This window comes from Schistocerca gregaria, chromosome 2, assembly GCF_023897955.1.
Source record: "Schistocerca gregaria isolate iqSchGreg1 chromosome 2, iqSchGreg1.2, whole genome shotgun sequence".
Lineage (NCBI taxonomy): Eukaryota > Metazoa > Arthropoda > Insecta > Orthoptera > Acrididae > Schistocerca > Schistocerca gregaria.
The window spans coordinates 967,954,146-967,973,128 of NC_064921.1; the positions used below are offsets into that span (position 1 = coordinate 967,954,146).

The window sequence follows — 18,983 nt, forward strand, 5'->3', positions numbered from 1 at the left end:
CTGGTCACAGTATCTCTCCGTTTTGGGTGCTGCATGCGCGTGAATTTAACAAACGTGCATGCGATGTACTAGTTCCTGGGAAACGAATCGACTCGTTGTACGCGTCAGTCCTTAGGTATAGATATAAGTAATCGAAGACGGCTTAATCCTGCCTCGTAGATTGCTCTCCAGAAGACGCACTTGCCAATATCATTGGCCGGTGGCACGACATGCAGTTTGCCCTGTTGCATGGCTTACTTTCAGAGACTCGCTAGTTTATCGTAGTGCCTGGTTGTCGCGAAAGTGAAAACTAGGGCCCGTCCGGGATTTGAACCCGGGACCTCCTGCACCCAAAGCAGGAATCATACCCCTAGACCAACAGGCCGCACAAGGAAGCATCTGTTCACCCCGCCACCTACTGAAATCTTGCCGAACTTGCTAGTTGAAGCATCCAATCTGGACCATATTCTCAAAGAGGTTTCTTAATCCGACTCCTACAACATCAGCTGTGCTGAGGACCAGTGTATTTGAAGGCTGAAAGAGCTGCTTGAGTTGTGTAACAGTATGTCGCTCGTGGGAAGTGCAAATGTTATCGTGTCACGCACCATCCGCCCATTACGTAGCGTTGCGTGACAGCACGCACTTTTCGACAGTACTCTGTGTCCATAGGTTTTTTCATAGCTAGGCTGCTTCCAGCACAAGGCATCCATGATACGAAAGTGGTTGTTCCGCGATTTTGATTACCTGACCCTTTGACATCACTTCATGTACGAATACAAGCAAGAATTCTCGCTACATTCCAAGTTGCTCCCTCCACTTTCAGCCTACTTGGTTGCTTCATTAGCCACGCAAACACTTCCTGAGGACACTACATGTAATAAATCGCAGCTTATCCGTTTAATGTCAACGTGCAGCTCAATTTAAGTCCTTTAGAGGCACCCGATTCCATGGTGCAATGGTTAGCACCCTGGACTTTGAATCCAGCGATCCAAGTTCGAGTCTCGGTGGAACCTGACGCTGTGTTTTGCGATCGTTTCTAGAAATGTGTACGAGCTGGTAGTTGGAATTGTATATCCAGAATTTTAGCTAGGATCATGTAATGCAAATTGTTAATAGCAGTCCACACGTGTATGGGGAACGCTCCAAATGCTTATGATTTTGCTGCTAGGATTAATAACGGAACGTAAGGGGTTCAACTGCGAAAAGACGGCCTCATCTGCTGGTCCCAGTATCTCTCCGTTTTGGGTGCTGCATGCGCGTGCATTTAACAAACGTGCATGCGATGTACTAGTTCCTGGGAAACGAATCGAATCGTTGTACGCGTCAGTCCTTAGGTATAGATATAAGTAATCGAAGACGGCTTAATCCTGCTTCGGAGATTGCTTTCCAGAAGACGCACTTGCCAATATCATTGGCCGGTGGCCCGACATGCAGTTTGCCCTGTAGCATGGCTTACTTTCAGAGACTCGCTAGTTTATCGTAGTGCTTGGTTGTCGCGAAAGTGAAATGTAGGGCCTGTCCGTGACTTGAACCCGGGACCTCCTGCACCCAAAGCAGGAATCATACCCCTAGACCAACTGGCCGCACAAGGAAGCAGGTGTGCACCCCGCCACCTACTGAGATCCTGCGGCAATTGCTAGTTGCAGCATCCAGTATGGACCATATTCTCAAAGAGGTTTCTTAATCCGACTCCTACAACATGAGCTGTGCTGAGGACAAGTGTATGTGAAGGCTGAAAGAGCTGCTTGAGTTGTGTGACAGTATGTCGATCGTGTGAAGTGCAAGTGTTATCGTGTCACGCACCATCCGCCCACTACGTAGCGTTGTGTGACCGCACGCACTTTTCGACAGTACACTGTGATCATAGCTGTTTTCATAGCTAGGCTGTTTCCAGCACAAAGCATCCACCATACGAAAGTGGCTGTTCCGCGATTTTGATTACCTGACCCTTTGACATCACTTCATGTACGAATACTGGCAAGATTTCTCGCTACATTCCAAGTTGCTCCCTCCACTTTCAGCCTACTTGGTTGCTTCATTAGCCACGCAAACACTTCCTGACGACGCGACATGTAATAAATCGCAGCTAATGGGTTTAATGTCATGATGCTGCTCAATTTAAGTCCGCTAGAGGCACCCGGTTCCATGATGTAATGGTTAGCACTCTGGACTTTGAATCCAGCGATCCGAGTTCGAGTCTCGGTGGAACCTGACGCTGTGTTTTGCGATCGTTTCTAGAAATGTGTGCGAGCTTTTAGTTGGAATTGTATATCCAGAATTTTATCTAGGATGATGTAATGCAAATTGTTAATAGCAGTCCACACGTGAAATGGGAACGCTCCAAATGCTTATGCTTTTGCTACTAGGATTAATAACGGAACGTAAGGGGTTCAACTGCGAGAAGACGACCTCAGCTGCTTGTCCCAGCATCTCTCCGTTTTGGGTGCTGCATGCGCGTGCATTTAACAAACGTGCATGCGATGTACTGGTTCCTGGGAAACGAATAGAAACGTTATACGTGTCAGCCCTTAGATATAGATATAAGTAATCGAAGACGGCTTAATCCCGCTTCGTAGATTTACTTTCCACAAGACGCACTTGCCAGTATCATTGGCCGGTGGCACGACATGCAGTTTGTCCTGTTGCATGGCTTACTTTCAGAGACTCGCTAGTTTATCGTAGTGCTTGGTTGTCGCGAAAGTTAAAATTAGGGCCCGTCCGGGATTTGAACCCGGGACCTCCTGCACCCAAAGCAGGAATCATACCCCTAGACCAACAGGCCGCACAAGGAAGCATCTGTGCACCCCGCCACTTACTGAGATCTTGCCGCACTTGCTAGTTGAAGCATCCAATCTGGACCATATTCTCAAAGAGGTTTCCTAATCCGACTCCTACAACATGAGCTGTGCTGAGGACCAGTTTATTTGAAGGCTGAAAGAGCTGCTTGAGTTGTGTAACAGTATGTCGATCGTGTGAAGTGCAAATGTTATCGTGTCACGCACCATCCGCCCACTACGTAGCGTTGTGTGACAGCACGCACTTTTCGACAGTCCTTTGTGTCCTTAGCTGTTTTCATAGATAGGCTGCTTCCAGCACAAGGCATCCACCATACGAAAGTGGCTGTTCCATGTTTTTAATTGCCTGACCCTTTGACATCATTTCATGTACGAATACTGGCAAGAATTCTCGCTACATTCCAAGTTGATCCCTCCACTTTCAGCCTACTTGGTTGCTTCATTAGCCACGCAAACACTTCCTGAGGACGCTACATGTAATAAATCGCAGCTTATCGGTTTAATGTCACGATGCTGCTCAATTTAAGTCCGCTAGAGGCACCCGGTTCCATGGTGTAATGGTTAGCACTCTAGACTTTGAATCCAGCGATCCGAGTTCGAGTCTCGGTGGAACCTGACTCTGTGTTTTGCGATCGTTTCTAGAAATGTGTACGAGCTGGTAGTTGGAATTGTGTGTCCAAAATTTTAGCTAGGATCATGTAATGCAAATTGTTAATAGCCGTCCACACGTGATTGGGGAACGCTCCAAATGCTTATGCTTTTGCTACTAGGACTAATAACGGAACGTAAGGGGTTCAACTGCGAAAAGACGACCTCAGCTGCTGGTCCCAGTATCTCTCCGTTTTGGGTGCTGCATGCGCGTGCATTTAACAAACGTGCATGCGATGTACTAGTTCCTGGGAAACCAATAGAATCGTTATACGTGTCAGTCTTTAGATATAGATATAAGTAATCGAAGACGGCTTAATCCTGCTTCGTAGATTTACTTTCCACAAGACGCACTTGCCAGTATCATTGGCTGGTGGCACGACATGCAGTTTGTCCTGTTGCATGGTCTACTTTCAGAGACTAGCTAGTTTATCGTAGTGCTTGGTTGTCGCGAAAGTGAAAAGTAGGGCCTGTCCGGGATTTGAACCCGGGACCTCCTGCACCCAAAGCAGGAATCATACCCCCTTTTTTTTTGTTTCTTTTTTTTGTAATAATTTGTATTGAAGAAACTAAAAGTACATATATATTCACTATGCAAGAGTTCTTCAAGGTACCATTCCATTTAAACATATACAAATAACTGTTAGTTAAGCAAAAAAATAAATAAATACATTAAAAAGAAAAAACATTAAATACAACAAAGTATAACATATTCTGTCTTTTTGCTTTTTTTTAATTTTTTTTTTTTTTTGTCGATACATGGGAACGTGGATAAGGGTGTTGCATCATGTGACAGGTATGCATGGTACACCCCAGCTTTGAGGGGGGTCAAGGAAGACACTGCGGAGATAACCGGCAAAAGTTTGTCGGTAAGATGGTTTTCGGGTGAGGGTGCTATGCGAGGTCACAACTTTGTACCAGAAGTCAAGGACTGTATGTGGACCATTTTGAAAGAGGTATTCTAAAGCCAGTCCTCGAACCCAGATGAGAGTATGGTGCTTAGCAAGAGGTTAGTGAAATGTCTGGGGCAACAACAGGAAATCCGGGGTTACCGTCGTTGGCGGGGCACGGAGGTAAAAGCCCATGATTCGTTGGATGAGGAGCCATACGTTTTGTTTCAGGGGGCACGTAAGACGGTGCTCGTCGGTGTCTTCGAGCTGACAGTCAGGGCAGAGTGGGGAGGTGGCTAGTCCTATGCGATAAAGTCGACTGTTAGTCGGGAACTTTCCATAAACTAAAACATACCAGAGTGCAGACACAGACGACGGTAAAAAGGGTGCATGCACACACCCCCAAACTGTGCGCCAGTTAATGTCAGGATGCCGTAGCACCATGGGGTCACAAGGGTTGGACAGCATAAACAAACGATAATAATCTTTTGTACGGGGAGGATGTGCGACTGGAAGATCGGCCCGAACGTAGCTGAGTTCTATGAAACAATTGGCGACGTGGTACAATAATGGAGAAATAGGTGCCACATTGATCGGTGGATCAAGAGAAGCTGGTCGGAGGATATCTAAGAGACTACGTGTTAAGGACGGAACCGTCCCCTGCCAGTGCCGCAACAGAGTGTGGACAAAGAGTGCAGAAGATCGTGCCCGCACGTTGACGAGTCCGAGGCCACCTTTTGCAGGAGGCAATGTTAAAGTGCTGTAGCGGACTTTGAAAAGTGCCCCTGCTGACACGAAATATCCAAAGGCTGATTGGATGCGGCGGCTAAGGAGTAACGGCATTGGGAGGATCTGGGCGACGTGTACCAGTTTAGGGGCTACATACATGTTGACATAGGACACACGTTGGAGTAGGTTTAAGTTACGGTGCACTTGACCGCGGACATGGTGCCGAATCGACTGCAAAAGCCGCCGGTAAGCCAGGGCCACTGTGCGGTGTGTGGAGCTCGTAAATTCGATACCCAAGTAACGAAGGGTGGTACTGACTGGGAGTGGGTTCGGCACCATAGCCGGGAGGCCGCGCCCAATGTGCATCATAGTCGATTTACGGACATTAAGAATGCTACCAGAAAGATGTCCATACTGGTGGATCCATTGGATGGCGTCACTGAGTTCCGTGGAGGAGCAGGTGAGAAAGAGAAGATCGTCCGCATAAGCCCTACAGTGAAAAGTGTAGTCACGCAAAGTGAGGCCCTGCAGTCTAGAGGTAAGTCCAGTGATGAGGGGCTCAAGTGCAATGGCATATAGTAAAGTAGACATAGGGCATCCTTGACGTACAGAGCGGCGTATAGGAATCGGTCCTACAAGCCTCCCATTGACTTGTACCATCGAGACGGCGGGAAGTAGTAACCGGCGAATGGCATCGACAAAAAGTAATGGGAATCCCATGCGTGTCGCCACCATGAGGAGGAATGGGTGTCGAACGCGATCAAAGGCACTCGTGAAATCGACGGATACCAGTGCTGCACGAAGGCGACAAACCGACGCCAGTGCAATGAGGTCACGGCATTCTCCTAGGGCTGTTTGTAAGGTGGCCCCACAACCACGTGCAGTCTGCTCAGGTGAAAGGACCGTAGGTAAGACGGTGCGCATGCGCGCTGCTAAGAGGCGTGCATAGATTTTATAGTCTGCATTCAGGAGTGTAAGGGGGCGATATTCAGAGACATGAGACCCTCCCTTCGGTTTAGGCACAGGTAGAAGAATGCCAGTGACGAATTCAGGGGGAATTGGGAAGGATGGAGTAAAGAGTTCCTGAATCATTTCCGTCCAGCGAGGAAGCATCAACGTGGTGAACGCCCGGTAAAACTCCACTGGGAGACCATCTGGTCCTGGTGATTTGTTTTTGGCCCCTCTGTTGATCGCATCTACTACCTCTTCTGCGGTGATTGCAGACATCATGGACGTTGACTCCGCTACGGTGAGTGTCCGGTCAGGGGAAGGACGGAGATCATCAGGAATGGGCGTCGCCATCTGTTCATCATCATAAAATTGGCGATAATGTTCAGCAAAGGCAGACACCACCGCCGCCTGTGTTGTGTGGTGAACACCATCGGAGGTCGTGATGTGGGAGACGAAGAGTCGACGTCGACGACTGTGGTCGGATGCGGCATGGATTGTGGATGGGGTTTCGTCGTGGAGGAGGTCTTGTCGTCGGGAACGCACCACGACACCATGCAGTCGTGCACGTTGAAGAGAGAGGAGACGAGCTTTGGTACGTTGTCGTTCCCTATGGGTGTCAGGTGATGGAGGGAGTGCATCGAGCTCACGGAGGACGGCGTAGTAAAAATTTGTGGTGTCTCGATGCCATGCTGCTGCGTCCTTGCCACATTGTATGAAGGCCTTTCTGATCGCAGGTTTGGCACATTTGAGCCACCAATGGAACGTGGATGTGTACTGCGGAAGGCGTCTTTCGCAAGACTCCCACGTAGTGGCAATACATTGTCGGCAGTGTGGATCATTAAGGAGGGAGGTATTAAGCTTCCAGTAACCTCTGCTGCGCCACACTGACTGAGGTGGCAGAGCCAGGGAGCAAATGACGGCGCAATGGTCCGAGAATGCAAGGGGCCACCGTTCAGCTTGGGCGACGTCATTGCCAAGGTGGGCAGAGACATATAACCGGTCCAGTCTGCTCGCAGAATGTGCTGTATAATGGGTGAAACCGGGGGTATTGCCATGAATCTTCTCCCAAACATCCACTAGGTGAAAATCTTCGATTAAGGTGAGAAGCGCCGGGCATGGCGAATAACCAGGCATTTGGTCCTGCGGATGGAGGACACAGTTGAAATCGCCTCCCATGATAAGGCGATCATAGCTTCCAGAAAACAGGGGCGCCACGTCATGTCCGAAGAAAGTGGACCGCTGCCGACGGTTCGTGGAGCCAGACGGAGCGTAGATATTGATGACGCGCGTGTCGAAGAGGGTAACAGCCATGCCTCTTCCACAGGGAAGGATTGTCGTGTCCTTGAGTGGGATTCCTTCGCGTATGTAGAAAGCCACTCCGCGCCCTGATTGATCACATGTGGACGTGTATGAGTCGTAGCCGTAGACTGGTGGTAGTGTGGCAACGCGCACTTCCTGAAGAAGGGCGACGTCGACGTCAGAGGCCCGAAGCATGTCACATAGGAGTTGCAGCTTGGGTACAGTGCCGATCATGTTGACGTTCAGAGTGGCAAACCGATACGTTTGTTTCAGTGGTGGTGGACGCGCATCTACCATCACCAAGGCAAGTAAAAGGAGGGCACCGACAGGAAGTCCCGTCCCATCAGGTGCACGGCCTCGCTTTTGATGTTAACAGGCAGCCTTGTCCGGCGGAGGCAACTCATCCGGAGGAGGGGGCGTATCTTCCTCAATCTCGTCGGCCCATGCTCCTATGCCATGGGTCCGTCCAATGTCCATGGGAATTGCGTCGTGGTGAGAGAATTCTGGAGTTGTCGGCGGGGAGACAGGCGTCTCAACCGGCGCACCGATCGTTACATTGTGCGTGGCGACCTCCATAGAGGTCCCGTCCTGCGAAATGTCTTGATCATCATGAAAGTTGTCTGCCGACCTCTGCATGGAAATGTCGGTTGGTTGGGTGTCGTCTTCGTCGTCGCGGGTGGCGACGCTTTGAGAGCCCGTGGGTGAACGGCGACGGCGTTTGCGCCTACGTGGCGAGCGTTGTTTGCGCATGTGTTCCTCAGTGTCGGACGACGGCAAGGAAGAGCGTCGACCTAGTTCGAATGCGTCGGTGGGTACAATGAAATTGTCAAACAGGTGTTGTGAAGAAGTACTGTTCTCCTCAGCGTCCTGTGCGGGAGCCTGTTCGGCGGCAAGGTTGTCAGGTGGGACGTCCGCACCGTCCATAGGTGACTGGGACGGTGGGACGTGCCGATCGGAAGGAACGGGCGACGGACTGGACGAAACTGTAGACGTGGCAAGAGCCGCTGCGTAAGTGACCGGTAGGGCGGTCATAGTGGGTGTGACGGACGCTTCCGACAACGGGAGCTGCGCGACACGTCGTTGAATGCATTCAGACCGTAGGTGACCTTCTTTCCCGCAACCGGAACAGGTTCGAGGTTGGCCGTCGTACATTATAATGGCACGGCAGCCTCCGATACGTAGATAAGAAGGCACGTGTTTCTGCAACTCGATGCGGACCTGTCTAACACCGTTTAAAACGGGATAGGTCTGAAATTGTACCCATCATTCGGCAACATGTTCCAGAACGTTGCCATAGGGACGGAGCGCCTCTATGACGACGTCTGCAGGTAGTTCGAACGGCAGTTCGAATATCCTTATCGTCCGTGTGCCGAGACCTGCGTGATCGACGGTAACGGGTCCGACGTTGCCGTCGGAATGGCAGAAGCGCAGTCCACGTTTTGCCTCTTGAAGCACCTTGTCGCACGCCGCATCGTTGATCATTTTGACGTAGACGGTACTGCTAACTATCGACAAGTGGATACCAATTAGATCCGTTGGTGGTATCTTAACTTCATCGCGAATAAATCGTTCTACCTCCAGGGCCTTGGGTCGGGCGAAGTCAGAACAAAAGTTGAAACGTAATGTCTTCTTCCGATAGTTGTGCGCCATGGTGGTCTAGAAGGGAAAACGGCACTTACAGCGGCCGAAGTAAACACAAACACACCGTGCGCGCATCGCCCGCAGCGCTCTGGCGCGTGACCGCCCCGCAGCACTGCCGGCGGCAGACTGCCGCCACCTACTGAGATCTTGCCGCACTTGCTAGGTGCAGCATCCAATCTGGACCATATTCTCAAAGAGATTTCTTAATCCTACTCCTACAACATGAGCTGTGCTGAAGACCAGTGTATGTGAAGGCTGAAAGAGCTGCTTGAGTTGTGTAACAGTAGGTCGATCGTGTGAAGTGCAAATGTTATCGTGTCACGCACCATCCGCCTACTACGTAGCGTTGTGTGACAGCACGCACTTTTCGACAGTACTCTGTGTCCATAGCTGTTTTCATAGCTAGGCTGCATCCAGCACAAAGCATTCACCATACGAAAGTGGCTGTTCCGCGAATTTGATTACCTGACCCTTTGACATCACTTCATGTACGAATAATGGCAAGAATTCTAGCTACATTCCAAGTTGCTCCCTCCACTTTCAGCCTACTTGGTTGCGTCATTAGCCACGCAAACACTTCCTGAGGACGCTACATGTAATAAATCGCAGCTTATCAGTTTAATGTCAAAATGCTGCTCAATTTAAGTCCGCTAGAGGCACCCGGTTCCATGGTGTAAAGGTTAGCACTCTGGGCTTTGAATCCAGCGATCCGAGTTCGAGTCTCGGTGGAACCTGACTCTGTGTTTTGCGATCGTTTCTAGAAATGTGTACGAGCTGGTAGTTGGAATTGTATATCCAGAATTTTAGCTAGGATCATGTAATGCAAATTGTTAATAGCCGTCCTCACGTGATAGGGGAACGCTCCAAATGCTTATGCTTTTGCCACTAGGGTTAATAACGGAACGTAAGGGGTTAAACTGCGAAAAGACCACCTCAGCTGCTGGTCCCAGTATCTCTCCGTTTTGGGTGCTGCATGCGCGTGCATTTAACAAACGTGCATGCGATGTACTAGTTCCTGGGAAACCAATAGAATCGTTATACGTGTCAGTCTTTAGATATAGATATAAGTAATCGAAGACGGCTTAATCCTGCTTCGTAGATTTACTTTCCACAAGACGCACTTGCCAGTATCATTGGCCGGTGGCACGACATGCAGTTTGTCCTGTTGCATGGTCTACTTTCAGAGACTCGCTAGTTTATCGTAGTGCTTGGTTGTCGCGAAAGTGAAAAGTAGGGCCTGTCCGGGATTTGAACCCGGGACCTCCTGCACCCAAAGCAGGAATCATACCCCTAGACCAACAGGCCGCACAAGGAAGCATCTGTGCATCCCGCCATCTACTGTGATCTTGCCGCACTTGCTAGGTGCAGCATCCAATCTGGACCATATTCTCAAAGAGATTTCTTAATCCTACTCCTACAACATGAGCTGTGCTGAGGACCAGTGTATGTGAAGGCTGAAAGAGCTTCTTGAGTTGTGTAACAGTATGTCGATCGTGTGAAGTGCAAATGTTATCGTGTCACGCACCATCCGCCTACTACGTAGCGTTGTGTGACAGCACGCACTTTTCGACAGTACTCTGTGTCCATAGCTGTTTTCATAGCTAGGCTGCATCCAGCACAAAGCATTCACCATACGAAAGTGGCTGTTCCGCGAATTTGATTACCTGACCCTTTGACATCACTTCATGTACGAATAATGGCAAGAATTCTAGCTACATTCCAAGTTGCTCCCTCCACTTTCAGCCTACTTGGTTGCGTCATTAGCCACGCAAACACTTCTTGAGGACGCTACATGTAATAAATCCCAGCTTATCGGTGTAATGTCAAAATGCTGCTCCATTTGAAGTCGGCTAGAGGCACCCTGTTCCATGTTGTAATGGTTAGCACTTTGGACTTTGAATCCAGCGATCCGAGTTCGAGTCTCGGTGGAACCTGACTCTGTGTTTTGCGATCGTTTCTAGAAATGTGTACGAGCTGGTAGTTGGAATTGTATATCCAGAATTTTAGCTAGGATCATGTAATGCAAATTGTTAATAGCAGTCAACACGTGAATGGGGAACGCTCCAAATGCCTATGCTTTTGCTACTAGGATTAATACCGGAACGTAAGGGGCTCAACTGCGAAATGACGACCTCAGCTGCTGGTCCCAGTATCTCTCCGTTTTGGGTGCTGCATGCGCGTGCATTTAACAAACGTGCATGCGATGTACTAGTTCCTGGGAAACCAATAGAATCGTTATACGTGTCAGTCTTTAGATATAGATATAAGTAATCGAAGACGGCTTAATCCTGCTTCGTAGATTTACTTTCCACAAGACGCACTTGCCAGTATCATTGGCCGGTGCACGACATGCCGTTTGTCCTGTTGCATGGTTTACTTTCAGAGACTCGCTAGTATATCGTAGTGCTTCGTTGTTGCGAAAGAGAAAAGTAGGGCCTGTCTGGGATTTGAACGGGGGACCTCCTCCACCCAAAGCAGGAATCATACCCCTAGACCAACAGGCCGCACAAGGAAGCATCTGTGCATCCGGCCACCTACTGAGATCCTGCCGCACTTGCTAGTTGCAGCATCCAGTATGGACCATATTCCCGAATAGGTTTCTTAATCCGACACCTACAGCATGAGCTGTGCTGAGGACCAGTGTATGTGAAGGCTGAAAGAGCTGCTTGAGTTGTGTAACAGTATGTCGATCGTGTGAAGTGCAAATGTTATCGTGTCACGCACCATCCGCCTACTACGTAGCGTTGTGTGACAGCACGCACTTTTCGACAGTACTCTGTGTCCATAGCTGTTTTCATAGCTAGGCTGCATCCAGCACAAAGCATTCACCATACGAAAGTGGCTGTTCCGCGAATTTGATTACCTGACCCTTTGACATCACTTCATGTACGAATAATGGCAAAAATTCTAGCTACATTCCAAGTTGCTCCCTCCACTTTCAGCCTACTTGGTTGCGTCATTAGCCACGCAAACACTTCCTGAGGACGCTACATGTAATAAATCGCAGCTTATCGGTTTAATGTCAAAATGCTGCTCAAATTTAGTCGGCTAGAGGCACCCGGTTCCATGGTGTAATGGTTAGCACTCTGGACTTTGAATCCAGCGATCCGAGTTCGAGTCTCGGTGGAACCTGACTCTGTGTTTTGCGATCGTTTCTAGAAATGTGTACGAGCTGGTAGTTGGAATTGTATATCCAGAATTTTAGCTAGGATCATGTAATGCAAATTGTTAATAGCCGTCCACACGTGATTGGGGAACGCTCCAAATGCTTATGCTTTTGCTACTAGGGTTAATAATGGAACGTAAGGGGTTAAACTGCGAAAAGACGACCTCAGCTGCTGGTCCCAGTATCTCTCCGTTTTGGGTGCTGCATGCGCGTGCATTTAACAAACGTGCATGCGATGTACTAGTTCCCGGGAAACCAATAGAATCGTTATACGTGTCAGTCTTTAGATATAGATATAAGTAATCGAAGACGGCTTAATCCTGCTTCGTAGATTTACTTTCCACAAGACGCATTTGCCAGTATCATTGGCCGGTGGCACGACATGCAGTTTGTCCTGTTGCATGGTCTACTTTCAGAGACTCGCTAGTTTATCGTAGTGCTTGGTTGTCGCGAAAGTGAAAAGTAGGGCCTGTCCGGGATTTGAACCCGGGACCTCTGGAACCCAAAGCAGGAATCATACCCCTAGACCAACAGGCCGCACAAGGAAGCATCTGTGCATCCCGCCACCTACTGAGATCTTGCCGCACTTGCTAGGTGCAGCAACCAATCTGGACCATATTCTCAAAGAGATTTCTTAATCCTACTCCTACAACATGAGCTGTGCTGAGGACCAGTGTATGTGAAGGCTGAAAGAGCTGCTTGAGTTGTGTAACAGTATGTCGATCGTGTGAAGTGCAAATGTTATCGTGTCACGCACCATCCGCCTACTACGTAGCGTTGTGTGACAGCACGCACTTTTCGACAGTACTCTGTGTCCATAGCTGTTTTCATAGCTAGGCTGCATCCAGCACAAAGCATTCACCATACGAAAGTGGCTGTTCCGCGAATTTGATTACCTGACCCTTTGACATCACTTCATGTACGAATAATGGCAAGAATTCTAGCTACATTCCAAGTTGCTCCCTCCACTTTCAGCCTACTTGGTTGCGTCATTAGCCACGCAAACACTTCCTGAGGACGCTACATGTAATAAATCGCAGTTTATCGGTTTAATGTCAAAATGCTGCTCAATTGAAGTCGGCTAGAGCCACCCGGTTCCATGGTGTAATGGTTAGCACTCTGGACTTTGAATCCAGCGATCCGAGTTCGAGTCTCGGTGGAACCTGACTGTGTGTTTTGCGATCGTTTCTAGAAATGTGTACGAGCTGGTAGTTGGAATTGTATATCCAGAATTTTAGCTAGGATCATGTAATGCAAATTGTTAATAGCCGTCCACACGTGATTGGGGAACGCTCCAAATGCTTATGCTTTTGCTACTAGGATTAATAACGGAACGTAAGGGGTTAAACTGCGAAAAGACGACCTCAGCTGCTGGTCCCAGTATCTCTCCGTTTTGGGTGCTGCATGCGCGTGCATTTAACAAACGTGCATGCGATGTACTAGTTCCCGGGAAACCAATAGAATCGTTATACGTGTCAGTCTTTAGATATAGATATAAGTAATCGAAGACGGCTTAATCCTGCTTCGTAGATTAATTTCCACAAGACGCACTTGCCAGTATCATTGGCCGGTGGCACGACATGCAGTTTGTCCTGTTGCATGGTCTACTTTCAGAGACTCGCTAGTTTATCGTAGTGCTTGGTTGTCGCGAAAGTGAAAAGTAGGGCCTGTCCGGGATTTGAACCCGGGATCTCCTGCACCCAAAGCAGGAATCATACCCCTAGACCAACAGGCCGCACAAGGAAGCATCTGTGCATCCCGCCACCTACTGTGATCTTGCCGCACTTGCTAGGTGCAGCATCCAATCTGGACCATATTCTCAAAGAGATTTCTTAATCCTACTCCTACAACATGAGCTGTGCTGAGGACCAGTGTATGTGAAGGCTGAAAGAGCTTCTTGAGTTGTGTAACAGTATGTCGATCGTGTGAAGTGCAAATGTTATCGTGTCACGCACCATCCGCCTACTACGTAGCGTTGTGTGACAGCACGCACTTTTCGACAGTACTCTGTGTCCATAGCTGTTTTCATAGCTAGGCTGCATCCAGCACAAAGCATTCACCATACGAAAGTGGCTGTTCCGCAAATTTGATTACCTGACCCTTTGACATCACTTCATGTACGAATAATGGCAAGAATTCTAGCTACATTCCAAGTTGCTCCCTCCACTTTCAGCCTACTTGGTTGCGTCATTAGCCACGCAAACACTTCCTGAGGACGCTACATGTAATAAATCGCAGCTTATCGGTTTAATGTCAAAATGCTGCTCAATTTTAGTCGGCTAGAGGCACACGGTTCCATGGTGTAATGGTTAGCACTTTGGACTTTGAATCCAGCGATCCGAGTTCGAGTTTCGGTGGAACCTGACTCTGTGTTTTGCGATCGTTTCTAGAAATGTGTACGAGCTGGTAGTTGGAATTGTATATCCAGAATTTTAGCTAGGATCATGTAATGCAAATTGTTAATAGCCGTCCACACGTGATTGGGGAACGCTCCAAATGCTTATGCTTTTGCTACTAGGATTAATAACGGAACGTAAGGGAATAAACTGCGAAAAGACGACCTCAGCTGCTGGTCCCAGTATCTCTCCGTTTTGGGTGCTGCATGCGCGTGCATTTAACAAACGTGCATGCGATGTACTAGTTCCCGGGAAACCAATAGAATCGTTATACGTGTCAGTCTTTAGATATAGATATAAGTAATCGAAGACGGCTTAATCCTGCTTCGTAGATTAATTTCCACAAGACGCACTTGCCAGTATCATTGGCCGGTGGCACGACATGCAGTTTGTCCTGTTGCATGGTCTACTTTCAGAGACTCGCTAGTTTATCGTAGTGCTTGGTTGTCGCGAAAGTGAAAAGTAGGGCCTGTCCGGGATTTGAACCCGGGACCTCCTGCACCCAAAGCAGGAATCATACCCCTAGACCAACAGGCCGCACAAGGAAGCATCTGTGCATCCCGCCACCTACTGTGATCTTGCCGCACTTGCTAGGTGCAGCATCCAATCTGGACCATATTCTCAAAGAGATTTCTTAATCCTACTCCTACAACATGAGCTGTGCTGAGGACCAGTGTATGTGAAGGCTGAAAGAGCTTCTTGAGTTGTGTAACAGTATGTCGATCGTGTGAAGTGCAAATGTTATCGTGTCACGCACCATCCGCCTACTACGTAGCGTTGTGTGACAGCACGCACTTTTCGACAGTACTCTGTGTCCATAGCTGTTTTCATAGCTAGGCTGCATCCAGCACAAAGCATTCACCATACGAAAGTGGCTATTCCGCGAATGTGATTACCTGACCCTTTGACATCACTTCATGTACGAATAATGGCAAGAATTCTAGCTACATTCCAAGTTGCTCCCTCCACTTTCAGCCTACTTGGTTGCGTCATTAGCCACGCAAACACTTCCTGAGGACGCTACATGTAATAAATCGCAGCTTATCGGTTTAATGTCAAAATGCTGCTCAATTTAAGTCCGTTAGAGGCACCCGGTTCCATGGTGTAATGGTTAGCACTCTGGACTTTGAATCCAGCGATCCGAGTTCGAGTCTCGGTGGAACCTGACTCTGTGTTTTGCGATCGTTTCTAGAAATGTGTACGAGCTGGTAGTTGGAATTGTATATCCAGAATTTTAGCTAGGATCATGTAATGCAAATTGTTAATAGCCGTCCACACGTAATTGGGGAACGCTCCAAATGCTTATGCTTTTGCTACTAGGATTAATAACGGAACGTAAGGGTTTCAACTGCGAGAAGACGACCTCAGCTGCTTGTCCCAGCATCACTCCGTTTTGGGTGCTGCATGCGCGTGCATTTAACAAACTTGCATGCGATGTACTAGTTCCCGGGAAACCAATAGAATCGTTATACCTGTCAGTCTTTAGATATAGATATAAGTAATCGAAGACGGCTTAATCCTGCTTCGTAGATTAATTTCCACAAGACGCACTTGCCAGTATCATTGGCCGGTGGCACGACATGCAGTTTGTCCTGTTGCATGGTCTACTTTCAGAGACTCGCTAGTTTATCGTAGTGCTTGGTTGTCGCGAAAGTGAAAAGTAGGGCCTGTCCGGGATTTGAACCCGGGACCTCCTGCACCCAAAGCAGGAATCATACCCCTAGACCAACAGGCCGCACAAGGAAGCATCTGTGCATCCCGCCACCTACTGTGATCTTGCCGCACTTGCTAGGTGCAGCATCCAATCTGGACCATATTCTCAAAGAGATTTCTTAATCCTACTCCTACAACATGAGCTGTGCTGAGGACCAGTGTATGTGAAGGCTGAAAGAGCTTCTTGAGTTGTGTAACAGTATGTCGATCGTGTGAAGTGCAAATGTTATCGTGTCACGCACCATCCGCCTACTACGTAGCGTTGTGTGACAGCACGCACTTTTCGACAGTACTCTGTGTCCATAGCTGTTTTCATAGCTAGGCTGCATCCAGCACAAAGCATTCACCATACGAAAGTGGCTGTTCCGCGAATTTGATTACCTGACCCTTTGACATCACTTCATGTACGAATAATGGCAAGAATTCTAGCTACATTCCAAGTTGCTCCCTCCACTTTCAGCCTACTTGGTTGCGTCATTAGCCACGCAAACACTTCCTGAGGACGCTACATGTAATAAATCGCAGCTTATCGGTTTAATGTCAAAATGCTGCTTAATTTAAGTCCGCTAGAGGCACCCGGTTCCATGGTGTAATGGTTAGCACTCTGGACTTTGAATCCAGCGATCAGAGTTCGAGTCTCGGTGGAACCTGACTCTGTGTTTTGCGATCGTTTCTAGAAATGTGTACGAGCTGGTAGTTGGAATTGTATATCCAGAATTTTAGCTAGGATCATGTAATGCAAATTGTTAATAGCCGTCCACACGTGATTGGGGAACGCTCCAAATGCTTATGCTTTTGCTACTAGGATTAATAACGGAACGTAAGGGGTTAAACTGCGAAAAGACGACCTCAGCTGCTGGTCCCAGTATCTCTCCGTTTTGGGTGCTGCATGCGCGTGCATTTAACAAACGTGCATGCGATGTACTAATTCCCGGGAAACCAATAGAACCGTTATACGTGTCAGTCTTTAGATATAGATATAAGTAATCGAAGACGGCTTAATCCTGCTTCGTAGATTAATTTCCACAAGACGCACTTGCCAGTATCATTGGCCGGTGGCACGACATGCAGTTTGTCCTGTTGCATGGTCTACTTTCAGAGACTCGCTAGTTTATCGTAGTGCTTGGTTGTCGCGAAAGTGAAAAGTAGGGCCTGTCCGGGATTTGAACCCGGGACCTCCTGCACCCAAAGCAGGAGTCATACCCCTAGACCAACAGGCCGCACAAGGAAGCATCTGTGCATCCCTCCACCTACTGTGATCTTGCCGCACTTGCTAGGTGCAGCATCCAATCTGGACCATATTCTCAAAGAGATTTCTTAATCCTACTCCTACAACATGAGCTGTGCTGAGGACCAGTGTATGTGAAGGCTGAAAGAGCTTCTTGAGTTGTGTAACAGTATGTCGATCGTGTGAAGTGCAAATGTTATCGTGTCACGCACCATCCGCCTACTACGTAGCGTTGTGTGACAGCACGCACTTTTCGACAGTACTCTGTGTCCATAGCTGTTTTCATAGCTAGGCTGCATCCAGCACAAAGCATTCACCATACGAAAGTGGCTATTCCGCAAATTTGATTACCTGACCCTTTGACATCACTTCATGTACGAATAATGGCAACAATTCTAGCTACATTCCAAGTTGCTCCCTCCACTTTCAGCCTACTTGGTTGCGTCATTAGCCACGCAAACACTTCCTGAGGACGCTACATGTAATAAATCGCAGCTTATCGGTTTAATGTCAAAATGCTGCTCAATTTTAGTCGGCTAGAGGCACACGGTTCCTTGGTGTAATGGTTAGCACTCTGGACTTTGAATCCAGCGATCCGAGTTCGAGTCTCGGTGGAACCTGACTCTGTGTTTTGCGATCGTTTCTAGAAATGTGTACGAGCTGGTAGTTGGAATTGTATATCCAGAATTTTAGCTAGGATCATGTAATGCAAATTGTTAATAGCAGTCCACACGTGATTGGGGAACGCTCCAAATGCTTATGCTTTTGCTACTAGGATTAATAACGGAACGTAAGGGTTTCAACTGCGAGAAGACGACCACAGCTGCTTGTCCCAGCATCACTCCGTTTTGGGTGCTGCATGCGCGTGCATTTAACAAACGTGCATGCGATGTACTAGTTCCTGGGAAACCAATAGAATCGTTATACGTGTCAGTCTTTAGATATAGATATAAGTAATCGAAGACGGCTTAATCCTGCTTCGTAGATTTACTTTCCACAAGACGCACTTGCCAGTATCATTGGCCGGTGGCACGACATGCAGTTTGTCCTGTTGCATGGTCTACTTTCAGAGACTCGCTAGTTTATCGTAGTGCTTGGTTGTCGCGAAAGTGAAAAGTAGTGCCTGTCCGGGATTTGAAACCCGGGACCTACTGCACCCAAAGCAGGAAACATACCCCTAGACCAACAGGCCGCACAAGGGAGCATCTGTGCATCCCGCCTCCTACTGAAATCTTGCCGCACTTGCTATGTGCAGCATCCAATCTGGACCATATTCTCAAAGAGATTTCTTAATCCTACTCCTACAACATGAGCTGTGCTGAGGACCAGTGTATGTGAAGGCTGAAAGAGCTTCTTGAGTTGTGTAACATTATGTCGATCGTGTGAAGTGCAAATGTTATCGTGTCACGCACCATCCGCCCACTACATAGCGTTGTGTGACAGCACGCACTTTTCGACAGTACTCTGTGTCCATAGCTGTTTTCATAGCTAGGCTGCATCCAGCACAAAGCATTCACCATACGAAAGTGGCTGTTCCGCGAATTTGAT

At 48.3% G+C, this 18,983-nt stretch overlaps 16 non-coding genes across 16 annotated transcripts; 9 read left to right on the forward strand and 7 right to left on the reverse strand.

Annotated features, from left to right (window-relative positions):
- Positions 1 to 292: 292 nt before the first annotated feature.
- Trnap-ugg (transfer RNA proline (anticodon UGG)) lies at positions 293 to 364 on the reverse strand. The gene has a single exon. It is a non-coding gene; the product is annotated as a tRNA-Pro (tRNA).
- Positions 365 to 2,118: 1,754 nt separating this feature from the next.
- On the forward strand, positions 2,119 to 2,190 carry Trnaq-uug (transfer RNA glutamine (anticodon UUG)). Its single transcript has one exon. It is a non-coding gene; the product is annotated as a tRNA-Gln (tRNA).
- Positions 2,191 to 2,689: 499 nt separating this feature from the next.
- On the reverse strand, positions 2,690 to 2,761 carry Trnap-ugg (transfer RNA proline (anticodon UGG)). Its single transcript has one exon. It is a non-coding gene; the product is annotated as a tRNA-Pro (tRNA).
- A 556-nt stretch (positions 2,762 to 3,317) lies between these two features.
- On the forward strand, positions 3,318 to 3,389 carry Trnaq-uug (transfer RNA glutamine (anticodon UUG)). Its single transcript has one exon. It is a non-coding gene; the product is annotated as a tRNA-Gln (tRNA).
- Positions 3,390 to 9,594: 6,205 nt separating this feature from the next.
- Trnaq-uug (transfer RNA glutamine (anticodon UUG)) lies at positions 9,595 to 9,666 on the forward strand. The gene has a single exon. It is a non-coding gene; the product is annotated as a tRNA-Gln (tRNA).
- Positions 9,667 to 10,165: 499 nt separating this feature from the next.
- On the reverse strand, positions 10,166 to 10,237 carry Trnap-ugg (transfer RNA proline (anticodon UGG)). The gene has a single exon. It is a non-coding gene; the product is annotated as a tRNA-Pro (tRNA).
- A 1,755-nt stretch (positions 10,238 to 11,992) lies between these two features.
- Positions 11,993 to 12,064, forward strand: Trnaq-uug (transfer RNA glutamine (anticodon UUG)). The gene has a single exon. It is a non-coding gene; the product is annotated as a tRNA-Gln (tRNA).
- Positions 12,065 to 13,191: 1,127 nt separating this feature from the next.
- Trnaq-uug (transfer RNA glutamine (anticodon UUG)) lies at positions 13,192 to 13,263 on the forward strand. Its single transcript has one exon. It is a non-coding gene; the product is annotated as a tRNA-Gln (tRNA).
- Positions 13,264 to 13,761: 498 nt separating this feature from the next.
- On the reverse strand, positions 13,762 to 13,833 carry Trnap-ugg (transfer RNA proline (anticodon UGG)). The gene has a single exon. It is a non-coding gene; the product is annotated as a tRNA-Pro (tRNA).
- Positions 13,834 to 14,389: 556 nt separating this feature from the next.
- Trnaq-uug (transfer RNA glutamine (anticodon UUG)) lies at positions 14,390 to 14,461 on the forward strand. The gene has a single exon. It is a non-coding gene; the product is annotated as a tRNA-Gln (tRNA).
- A 498-nt stretch (positions 14,462 to 14,959) lies between these two features.
- Trnap-ugg (transfer RNA proline (anticodon UGG)) lies at positions 14,960 to 15,031 on the reverse strand. The gene has a single exon. It is a non-coding gene; the product is annotated as a tRNA-Pro (tRNA).
- A 556-nt stretch (positions 15,032 to 15,587) lies between these two features.
- On the forward strand, positions 15,588 to 15,659 carry Trnaq-uug (transfer RNA glutamine (anticodon UUG)). The gene has a single exon. It is a non-coding gene; the product is annotated as a tRNA-Gln (tRNA).
- A 498-nt stretch (positions 15,660 to 16,157) lies between these two features.
- On the reverse strand, positions 16,158 to 16,229 carry Trnap-ugg (transfer RNA proline (anticodon UGG)). The gene has a single exon. It is a non-coding gene; the product is annotated as a tRNA-Pro (tRNA).
- A 556-nt stretch (positions 16,230 to 16,785) lies between these two features.
- Trnaq-uug (transfer RNA glutamine (anticodon UUG)) lies at positions 16,786 to 16,857 on the forward strand. Its single transcript has one exon. It is a non-coding gene; the product is annotated as a tRNA-Gln (tRNA).
- Positions 16,858 to 17,355: 498 nt separating this feature from the next.
- Positions 17,356 to 17,427, reverse strand: Trnap-ugg (transfer RNA proline (anticodon UGG)). The gene has a single exon. It is a non-coding gene; the product is annotated as a tRNA-Pro (tRNA).
- A 556-nt stretch (positions 17,428 to 17,983) lies between these two features.
- Positions 17,984 to 18,055, forward strand: Trnaq-uug (transfer RNA glutamine (anticodon UUG)). The gene has a single exon. It is a non-coding gene; the product is annotated as a tRNA-Gln (tRNA).
- Positions 18,056 to 18,983: the final 928 nt, after the last annotated feature.